Source organism: Bactrocera tryoni, chromosome 4, assembly GCF_016617805.1.
Source record: "Bactrocera tryoni isolate S06 chromosome 4, CSIRO_BtryS06_freeze2, whole genome shotgun sequence".
Lineage (NCBI taxonomy): Eukaryota > Metazoa > Arthropoda > Insecta > Diptera > Tephritidae > Bactrocera > Bactrocera tryoni.
Genome location: NC_052502.1, coordinates 67553012 through 67565196, shown reverse-complemented (window position 1 = coordinate 67565196; position 12185 = coordinate 67553012).

The following is a 12185-nucleotide window of genomic DNA, read 5'->3' as shown; positions in this document are numbered from 1 at the left end:
GGAGACACCTATCCGTTATGATGCTCAGAACTACTACGTTCACATCAAAAGGATCGTCGCAAATCAACAAAACGCCTATAGGCTGCCAGAGATTTACTGAAAAGGTGCATCGACTCTCCGCCTCATTTTGCTCAGAGCAATATTGACAAGTTACGTCCTCCAAAATATATAGCATGATGGTGGAACAGTATACAGTTAGACCATCTATCTTTGCGACAATGTGAATTTTGCTAAAAGCTAGCAGTTCAATGAACCTTTCACTTTTCATTCTGGGCCAGAAAACTTTCACAACCCCACAAGTGCTGATTGCTAACCAACGCTTCCTGAGCTCGCGCGAGGCCCATAAATCCAGCGCCAGAATACACGAAGACCCGGTAAACCCTGCTCGTTCTTATCATGGTGGAATTTGGTTAAGGTGGCCTTTTCTTACAAGCAGATAAATTTAATATGGATGGAGCTTAATGCTACTGCTAGTGCGCCCCTGCACTGACTAGCTTTGAGCCCAAAGTAAGCGAGCTGAACTATACAGACCAGCTGCTGTGCTAACGAAGTGTATGTATACCCTCCTTTTTTCTAAAGAAGATACTTTTTTAGGAATGTTGTCGATTTTCAGAGATCAACACATTTGGTATACGACTAACACTCGTTAAGTCGTCAGTTCAAGTCCCGGCAATGCAAGAAACTGTAATTTTAGAAAAAAAATGCTTATCTTACGTAATAGTCATGATCTAAATTCCGAATATGCTAATTTCTGTCATGAAAAAGTTTTAGCTAAAGTTCCTAAAATGGACCGAGTCAGTTGAAGACTCGAATCACGCTATTTTGGTATGTCCACCACGTTCTTGTTGTTGTTTTTAGCGGTTACCTAGACCCCGCTTAGGTCGTCATCGGAATCAGGTAACCGTAGTTCAAGTGTAGATGCTATTTCGACGGTGTCGAACCATAGGGGGAGAGGCGTTAGATGAGTGGCGTTTGCAGGGCACGAGAAAAGGTAGTTAGAGTCATGCGGAGACTCATTACACACTATACAAATATTTAGTATATCGAAATCGATTTCGGATAAGTAGAACTTTAACCTGCTACAGTATTCAGAGCGAATTTGCGGAAGGGTAATTCTAGATTCTCGGGGCAGCTAGAGCTCTCCGTATGCTATGGGTGGTGGCTTAACTCCAAGGACGTCTGTCGCTGGAAGGAAGTCGATGAAAGTGTTGATGGCTCCACTGTTGATGGCGATAAGTGCATGTCTAAAGTTCATTGCAACCGTAGTTATTAGCTGCCACCATCGTTCTCCGTTAACTGCTGTTCAAAATAGCCGAACCGTTTTCGTTTATACAACTATATTAATATCATAAGATTCGTAGAATTGAATGCTCCCTCGTCTGTAATATTTTAGCAGAAACTTACTCTAGAGTATCTCATCAATCATGCTCATTTCTTGGTCAAATACATTAGAACATATTGAAAGGCTTAAAGCGTTTGAGTGTTTTTAGTTTGTCTAAAACTGGATTAGTCCAACATGGGTTCCACGTGGTTTTAAGGCCTCATGAAACCTCTCATTCATTTAAATGGATTTAATTTCTAATAAACAGTGATATATTTTTACGTACACTATATAAAAATAGAGCTCCAGCAGTATTTGAGTAGTCAAAAGGATATAAGTTTTCTTGTTTAAGTCACGTTAATGTTTAAACATCTCCAGATAGTGTGATAATGAAAACCACGGAACATTTAATTAGAGGAAACCACTATCTCATCTTCAAACCTTTAAAAATTTGCAAGATCAAATCATTGCAGCTTTTGGTCAAAGCTGTAAGGAAAAAGGCGTGGTGGAATCATCTTGTTAAATTTATCTCTAATTCCCGGCTTTTGGCAGACTGGGTTTAAAATATCTCTGTAGACACACCTTTGGTGAACCCAACAAAGTGACTGAGAATGATATTAACCATCTTAATAAATTGATGGTAAGCTGAAAACGGAATATCCAATTGGCGCCACATAGCGAAAAGAAAAAACGACTGGCGCGCTGTTGTTAATTCGGCTAAAATCGCGTAAGCGGTGTCTACGCCAATTAAGAAGAAGAAGAAGCTGAAAACGCTTCGTCGATCTGGATGTGGGCAACTGCTTTTAGTAGGTTATGGGTAAGGCAAAGGACGAATATCTGTCCAAGTGAGATACATCGACCTTACATCAACCTTACTACCTAACTTCACCTATTTTAAATTTTCTGGAGCAGAAGACTACTGCAAGTCCATTTCGCCTTCAATTTCTTTCTCTCGTTAATATGTACAGCTAAAGTAAAAATAACTTAGTTTGGCTATTCTACGACAAGCGGTTATAAGTATGGAAACGAAAGAGAGCCCGACTTAGTTATAGAAAAAATTACTGATGGGTGCTGTATGTCTACCCAAAGCATTATTGGTCTACACTTCATTCATTTCACTTACAAAACGACATTCTCTGATACTGATTGAGTAAAAAAACCTAGTACGAGGGCTGCTATATGTATTTCTGGCCTGCCTAGGCAACACTAAGTGTTGCCTGGTGCAATCTGACATTTCCATTGGAAAGTTTGACATTTTTTAGCATAACATCACTCAGAACGTTTTGTCATTTAATCGTGAATTGTTTTATTTACAGGGAATTAAAAAAATCATCTCGGCCAAAAAATGGAATTAACTCGTGAACATTTTCGTGCGATCATTTTTCACAACTTTCGACTTGGATTATCACGACAAGAGTGCATCGATGAACTAAAGTCTTTGTATGGCTATGAAGCACCATCCTATAGCCCTATAGCACCGTTAAAAACTGGTACAACGAATTCAATCGTGGCCGACGCTCGCTCAAAGACGAATTCCGTGAAGGTCGTCCAAAAACAGCCGTTGTGCCAGAAAACATCGATGCCGTACGTGAACTGATAATGCAAGACCGTCATGTAACATACCTTCAGATAGAAGCATGCCTATGCATTTCTCCCACCAGCATACATTCGATATTGCATGAACATCTGGCCGTAAAAAAGGTTTGTTCTCGTTGGATACCGCACAATTTGACAATTGCTCAAAAAAAAGGCTCGTGTGGATTGGTGTAAATAAATGCTGAAAAAATACGATCGCGGTGCTTCAAAAGACGTTTATAAGATCGTCACAGGTGACGAATCATGGATCTATGCGTATGAGCCCGAAACAAAACAGCAATCGACAAAAAAAAAAGAAAAAATAAAAAGAAAAAAAATAAAAAAAAACATTTTCGTTAATTTCGTCCGATTTACATTATTAGGCCAGAAATAAATATAGCAGCCCTCGTATCCTAACACTTACGTAATAGTTCTTATCGAAAAATTATTACCCATAGCTGACAGGACTTTTAAGGGAACATAGTCAGTACAGTACTCATTACTTACGAAATTAGACAAAAACAGAGTCTTAAGCATTTCGACATTGAAAACTTATTCAACTTAAGAAAACAATAGCTGAATATCGCTGAATGAAGGACAGAAGTCTTAAGGAAGAATTAAGTAAGACTAAAACTAGAACTCCATTTGAGTTCTCTCAGGCATGCAACACTTATAAGAATAAAACTGAATAAAGCGCTGAATTCTTAAAGAAGAAAAGAAAAGATTGATCTATTTTCAAGATAATGATAGCTGAATAAAGTGCTGTAAGCCATATCACATCAAAATTAAAATCCAATATTTGAGCGAAAGTTCGATGAAAAGCCGATCAGCCAAAATTTATGTCACCAAAGCGACAATTGTTCACTAAACCATTTCTTGTTACAGACTACAATATACTTCAATATCGCTCCAACTTCCAAAAATCCATATATTGAAGAAATACTACAATAAGTACAACCGCATTGAACTGTCTCAATTACTCGGCTACTTACTCACCATACTCAGTTGCACCCCACCTTACAACACGTTGCCACAGCAATAACAAATATAAGTAATTGCCGGTAATTAAGGTTCGGTTTCAGCCAACATCACCATTACCATCAGCAATGCCATTAACGCGCACGCGAAAATACGCTCCAACATTTTGTCTTACCTCCTTAACCCCCGCCAGCGCCACCACGCCGGCAGACGCAGTCAGTCATGCGCCAGCAGCCACACAAAAAATGCCAAATTATCATTTCGATTGTGCATTTGCATTTCGCACACACGTCGAGCGTTGCTCAATTTACAACAACTTTCACTTGCCGGTTTTTGGCGAAATTGCGACTTTTTTGCTAAGCATTTTTGTTGCTGTCTAATTTACCATTCGAAATTGTTACTGCATGACGAACGCATAGCACAACAACAATGCGCACATTTCCGCTTGCAGCGGCGGCGGTTGCTTTGTTGCGAAAGCGCCTTCGATTCGACAAGGTAACGACGGCATGGCAAAGTGCCAGCCAAGCAACCGTCGGCCCACCTTGCGGGCCATACCACCATGCCGTTATTACCTTTCGAAGGCAATAAAATTTATTAAAATTATATTTTGTTGCGCCAGCAGCACAAGCGTAGTAAGTCTTGCATACTTTCGAGCGCGCGCGCCACAGACGCACTTCCCGGTTATCAGCTCACACCACAGTCGGCAACGCCGAAAAGTTGCGCGTCTTCATTGGCGCTACGTGCAGTTTTTGGTGTAGTAAATCAGCGCTCGATGACATTAAAATAAAATTTTAATGCTGCGCCTGAGTGTATGCCTGTCTTGCCTTGGCGGTGCACAATTTTCACCTTGGCTACACACTTTCAATGTGGATTTTATGTTGGAATTTATTTGCATTTATCAAAGAATGGTTCATTTGCACGGAAATAATTGTAAATATTTGATATGCGCACAAAGCAGCGGGTAAGTAATAAAAATAAAATTGAAAATTTGTTTGCATACTTGTTGGCGTCATTCAATACAGACACCAGGCTGGGAGGTGTGGGTAAAAAGCTGCCAGGAAATTGATACATAAGTCATTTTTATTGACATACGCTTGAGTGTCTATCTACAGCCAGCGGTGGGTGTGGCAATATTGGTGAAAAATTTAATGGCGCGTGTGCCCATGTGGCTGCGGCGCTGTAATGTAGGCAACGATTTTTAAATTTTAGCCGAAAATTGTGCTTTATACGCAAAAAAAACATATATTTATGTCTGAAATTTGCTCATCAATGCTCATAAATTAATGCCTGTCCAAACTTAAGCGCACCGTCGCTCACACTTCAGCAGCAGGAAGTGATAAATTTTGTCGGTTTCTTATCCACACAACACGCTCATTGCTTTCGGCGTAATTTAATATTTGTCTATGCTCCCAAAGCGCGTTGCGAAAGTAAAAAATTACAATTTTTAATTATCAAATGCGTTAATGACAATAAACGCGCGCGCTCCACCGCCACCCTGCAACTCTCTAACGGCGCTTTAAGTAAGCATATACTTTTTTCTTTTTAATTTTTTCATTTCTTATATTTCTGCTACTTCTACTTCTTCTACCACTTCTATTACACATATACTGGCACTCCAAGCTGAATTTATGACACGTCCGCTCCTTGATTTACACGCTGCTCTCGCGTCTTCGGCGTGAGACTGGCACCCACCCCACCCCGAAACATCCTTAAATGATTTTCTACACTTTAGCGTTGCCTATAATTAATATTAAAAACTCCCAAAGCGCGTAGATTTCAACATGCTTGACTTGATGGCGGTTTGTTGTTACAGTAAGCAGGAATAAATGCTTGTAGATTTGTTGTTATAAATCTTAGATTTTTTCCCATTCGATGCGTTTGACGCTTGCTACTTACAGGCCTTTGATGTTCTTATGTAAACACAAGTTCTCACTCTTCTAGTGCTTGCTTCTTGTTGAGCAGTGTTTTTCAATTAGGCGCTAGCTTAGACTCTCAACTGCTTCACATATTGAGATTGTTATTACCTGCTTTCTTGCGTTTCACATTTGGAGTTGTGAAGCAAAAGATGCGGAAAACCCTAAGAAATTTAGACATTCCTCGAATATGGTTAATGGTTATTAAAAAAATGTCGCCTTTCTCATAAACCAGGCAGTGAATGATGTCCTCTCTCATATACCCAGTAGTAAGTGAGGATCGTTCGAAGTTCTAAATTCCCTACTCAGTCCGAAGTAGCACCTGTTGGCAGGAGGTTTCCTGCGTTGGAATTCGAGACTGACGTTGTTGTTGGTGTTAATGATGATTCCAAGAAAGACGAAATTATCTACGACTTCGAAGTTAGTACTATCGACACACTTGATTTAGTCCTTAGAAATCATTTTTCAAATTCTTGGTTTCTGATTTTAAATAGCAAGCGTAGTCAGACATTTCGAAATATCTGCTTTCTGATCGGGTAAAGTATAACAAAGGCTCTGAAGATTACCCCCAATATGACAAATACCAGCGAATAAAAGAGATCCATGAGGAATTAAAAGCAACGTTCCCATTCCTCAATAGAGAAGAATGGACAATGGCTTTGTCAGCGAAATCTATGTACATATTCACAGAGGGATCACAGGCAGAAAAAGAAACAGGAATGAGCTTTTGCTGTAGTAATCCACTCGCGGAAAGTATCTTCAAAGATAATAATCCATAACTACAAGTCAGTCTTTCAGGCCCAAATTGTTGGCATAGCAGAAAGTGCTAAGTAGGCTTCTGCGCTAACCCTAGCAAGGTAATAAATTTTAAAGTGGAAATCATGCATACAGGCAATAAATAGACTCTCAGAAGGTATATCATCAGTTTATTCAGTCATGGGAATAGAAGAAAAAGAAAACACAGACGAGTTGACTCTTTCGGGGGCAGCTACAAACACAATTCCCTTAAGCTGCTCTAGACCATTCAGCTCTTTCAGGAGATGTTTGAAGCAATGAACCGTAGACAAAAACTCAGGTTTTGGAACGCTTGCGACACAGAATTACTTTGGGACGGACCAATAAACTATTTTTTCGCAAAACGAAACTTAATAATATTGTAAGGTTCACAAGATAGGGCACCTACCCTTAAGATACCACTAAAAGTGGTTACAGCGGAATTCAAAGTTTGCGCAGAGGATGTTGAGACGCTGGAACATGCCCGGCTGAGCCGAGATATGTTCCACGGCTCCCAGTGCTCCAACTTAAGGGACATTTGACAGCTGGGTTGGAAAAATGTCAGGTTTTTGCCAAATTCACTGAATTGCTAGAATTAAGTCACATTTTTAAGAATTTGGCCTGTGGTCTAATACTCCTACGACTCCTTTTTCAACTGACCACCAAACAAAAGATCTCTCATTGACTTGACTGACTTTGCTTGCTTAATATTTCGCCTTTTTGTGAAAACTGTAAGAACAACTCCTTTTATTTAAGACACCATTCTGTTTAATAAAAATCACTGATTTGATTAGAGGGCTGTAGATAGCTTACTCATTAAGGAATGATCGATCACTCCAAGCATCAGCCGCCTCATGTAGTTGTTTTTGAAACGATCATGTTAGCATGATAAAAACACGAGTTCGGTTAGGTTAAATGGATTTAAAATGATCTTTATTATAATTAAACCCGAAGAAATCTTCACTTTAGAAGTTGCTAAGGAGAGTATTATAGTTTTGTTCACATAACGGTTGTTTGTAAGTCCTAAAACTAAAAGAGTCAGATATAGGGTTATATATACCAAAGTGATCAGGGTGACGAGTAGAGTTGAAATCCGGATGTCTGTCTGTCCATCCGTCTGTCTGTCCGTCCGTCCGTGCAAGCTGTATCTTGAGTAAAAATTGAGATATCATGATGAAACTTGGTACACGTATTCCTTGGCTCCATAAGAAGGTTAAGTTCGAAGATGAGCAAAATCGGCGAACTGCCACGCCCACAAAATGGCGAAAACCGAAAACCTATAAAGTGTCATAACTAAGCCATAAATAAAGATATTAAAGAAATTTGGCACAAGGGATCGCATTAGGGAGGGGCATATTTGAACGTAATTTTTTTGGAAAAGTGGGCGTGGCCCCGCCCCCTACTAAGTTTTTTGTACATATCTCGGAAACTACTATAGCTATGTCAACCAAAGTCTACAGAGTCGTTTTCTTCAGGCATTTCCATATACAGTTCAAAAATGGAAGAAATCGGATAATAACCACGCCCACCTCCCATACAAAGCTTATGTTGAAAATCACTAAAAGTGCGTTAACCGACTAACAAAAAACGTCAGAAACACTAAATTTGACGGAAGAAATGGCAGAAGGAAGCTGCACCCAGGCTTTTTTTTAATTGAAAATGGGCGTGGCGTCGCCCACTTATGGACCAAAAACCGTATCTCAAGAACTACTCGACCGATTTCAATGGAATTCGGTACATAATATTTTCTTAACACCCTGATGACATGTACGAAATATGGGTGAAATCGGTTCACAACCACGCCTTCTTCCAATATAACGCTATTTTGAATTCCATATGATGCCTTCTCTGTATAATATATGTATACATTAGGAACCAATGATGATAGCGGAATAAAACTTTACACAAATACGGTGTTTGAAAAATATGTAAATGACGGGAATGAAATATATATAATGACATATGCACTTGACTTTCCCCAGAGATACTGATACCAAAAACACCAGCAACGATTCACACCTACCAAGCGCGAGTAGCATAATACCAAAATACCGTTAATTCACAGCTAAATGTCAGCTAGCAATGTACTTTTATAATTAAAGACACATGAGTGCATATAATAAAGGAATATGTTATGTACAGCAATGAAGGTGAATCGGTTGGATTTCTTATGTGCCTGCAAACATTTCTTCCAGCTAGATATTAAGAAGGTTGCTTATGCTGCTCAATGATAGCTTGGAACAATTTTTCCACGTTTCTATGAGAGCTTCACATATTTCTGGCAATGTCAACAGCCCTCAATTGGCACACAGGGGCATGTAATACAATATGTAATATGTACGAGTACATATATATTTACTTAAAAGTGCGAGGCGGAAATGAAGCTCACCACTGCTCTTTGCATGGCTCCTCCTTGGCTGTGGCAAAGAACATTTTTAATGCACCTTTGGGTCTTGGGAATAAATGAACCAAAGCTAATACTTATATATCTATAAAAACTGCTAAGAAAGCTTACATTTTACTAACGAAGAATCAGATTATGTTAGGTTAACTGAAGATAGGTACTGCTCTCCGAACTTCTTAGTTCTTTAGAATACGACTAAAAATAGTATAAGTAAGCGGAAGATATGACATGTATGTGGAAATCAAATGCTGATGAAGCATTCAGAGTGGTCAAGAATTGCTAATCCAGTAGTTTTGTAAAATAACTAATTAATCATTCAAAATTTTAGTCAAAGCCAGAAATTGTTGGTGGGTGATATGTCATATTCATCTTCCGCAAGCTAAGCAATTGGGTGAAATGATAGTGCAATGAATTTATCTCATCATTCCACAATTAGATTATACTAGAACCCACACTATAAAACGCAGGAAAGTTTATTTGAAACCCCTAGTTAACTATTGAGAGATTAGTGAATAGAGATGTTTAAAACTCTAAAGAAATCAAAAGGCTTTAGCGGAACACCTATCTCTAACATTAGAGAACAAAGAGTTCTTGTTTAAAAGAGCGTCATTGCCATGCACATTAGAGCGAATTGATTTACAAGGAGTAAAAAAAAAAACAAAAACAAGAAAAAACGTTAACTTCGGCTGCACCGAAGCTAATATACCCTTCACAGGTGCATTTCTTTTAGTAACTATGTGCTCAGTTTGTATGGCAGCTATATGCTATAGTTAACCGATCTGAAAAATATCTTCGGAGGATACATTGTTGTCTTAGAAAATAATCTATACCAAATTTGGTGAAGATACATTGTCAAATGTGAAAGTTTTCCATACAAGAACTTGATTCCGATCGTTCTGTTTGTATGGTTGCTATATGCTATAGTTAACCGATTCTTCGCAGATTATATTGTTGCCTTAGAAAATAATCTATACCAAATTTGGGGAAGATACATTGTCAAATGTGAAAGTTTTCCTTACAAGAACTTGATTCCGATCGTTCAGTTTGTATGGTAGCTATATTCTATAGTTAACCTATCTGATCAATTTCTTCGGAGATTACATTGTTGCCTTAGAAAATAATCTATACCAAATTTGGTGAAGATACATTGTCAAATGTGAAAGTTTTCCATACAAGAACTTGATTCCGATCGTTCAGTTTGTATGGTAGCTATATGTTATAGTGGTCCGATATCGGCCGTTGCGACAAATGAGCAGCTTCCTGAAGAGAAAATTACGTTTGCAAAATTTCGAAAGAATATCTTAAAAACAGAGGGACTAGTTCGTATATATACAGACAGACGGACGGACGGAAAGACAGACAGACAGACATGTTTAAATCGACTCAGCTCAACATTTTAAGGCGAAGATTTTTTGGGATTTTAAAAATTACTTCTTAAAAGTAAGTCCAAGCGACATCCCTCCGCTCTTTGGGCTCTTGAAAAGTTCCTAGAAGATCCGACGTTTTCGAGCCAAATTTTGTTCAGCGATGAGGCCCATTTTTGGTTCAATATGTATGTAAACAAGCAAAATTCCCACATTTGGTACAAAGCGGAACCTGAGGAGATTCAAGAGCTGCCACTTCATCCAAAAAGAAAACAAAAGTTTGGTGTGGTGGAATCAAAATGCTCGAACGAGTCATCGAAAATCGGACTCAACCATATCTGAGACAACCGGCTCTAAAGTACATTTATACGGTATAAAAGATCAGTATGACGAGCCGAATTGAAATTTAGGTAACTCTGTCTGTCCGTTTGAAAGTACGTGAAAGATTTCCCACCAAAATGTAACCAGACGCATAAACTTAGCCCTTCCTTACTTGTTATTTCTCTGGTTGTTCTCATATTAAACTTCAAGCTTCTATTCATACAGTTACTATATGAACCCGGTAATAAAAGAAACAAGTTTCATAGTTTTTGATCATAGATACCATAGGTCCAAAGCTATTAGGGAAACAAAATGGAAGCTGGCATTCGAGATGCTAATTATTGAACGATGTCTTCGCAAATATCAAAGCTCTGTAGGTGTAGATCAACTTTGCGACTGGATTCAGTATTTGGACAAAAAGTACTTTCTTCAGTATTCATCAAGGTTCATAGATTGTTTAGATTGATTAGGATGAGTATGAGCATGAAATGAGTGAATGAGAAGTTTTCTATCAGATGTTTAATTGTTGTAGAGGGAGTGCTTGATGTAGACTAAAATCAGTAAGGTTTTTAAGACTAAAAATTGTTCTGGTATATACCAGGACTTTTACACACTATTCTGGTGCTACTCTGCCAAATTATTCTCAGTCTTAATCGAAGTATTTTTAAAGTGGAAAAAATACGTTAAGAGTGGCAACATGAACTTTGAAGCTATACTATAGATCATGTGCTCTATCTCCATGCTCACACTTTCAACTCACTCACTTATTACTTTGGCTCGCGGTCGAGTGCGCGTTCCGGAACTCTGCACTTGGCAAACCACACTAACTGCAATTGAAATGGGGCATTTAGTGCAACTTCCGGTTAGCGGAGTTTTTAATTTCTTCACAAGTAGAAAGAAAAAAGCCTGCAAGCGCGCAGCTTTGTATGTGGAAGAACAAACAATTAAAAGTGTGTTTTAAAAGACAAAGATGAGGGTTAAAAATTTTTCGTTTTCTTTTTCATTTTTCATTAATTAACAGATAAATATATGAGGGTAAAAGTAAAGAGAAGAAAATCTGGTAAAAATAATAAATTACTTACTTTTGAAAGATTTATGTGCGGTTGGCTAATATTAATTTAGCTATGCAAATGTACTGATGGCAGATTTATGCGGCGCTAAGGAATGAACGAAATAATTTTTATTTATTATACTGATCGGCTTAAGCAATTAAAAATGGAGCAGCTTTCATGGAGCACATTTGAGGTTCAGACTGTCTGCTTATACAGTGAAACTAGAGAAAAGAAAAGCAGTTAGAGGAGGTGCGTACGTAATATGGTGGATGTACTAGTGTTCCACAAGTTCAAAGCTTAAAATACCGAAAAAATACTTGATGGTTCAGGGGAACAAGCTTTGGGTATCGAAGAATTTGATCAATAGACTACATATGAATGAAGTCGACTGACAAAGTTAAGTAGATAGGTAGGTAAAAGTAAAACACCTTCGGGCTCAATTAGCGCTAGATATGTCATTTTGAAACTCTATCGTAAGTATTT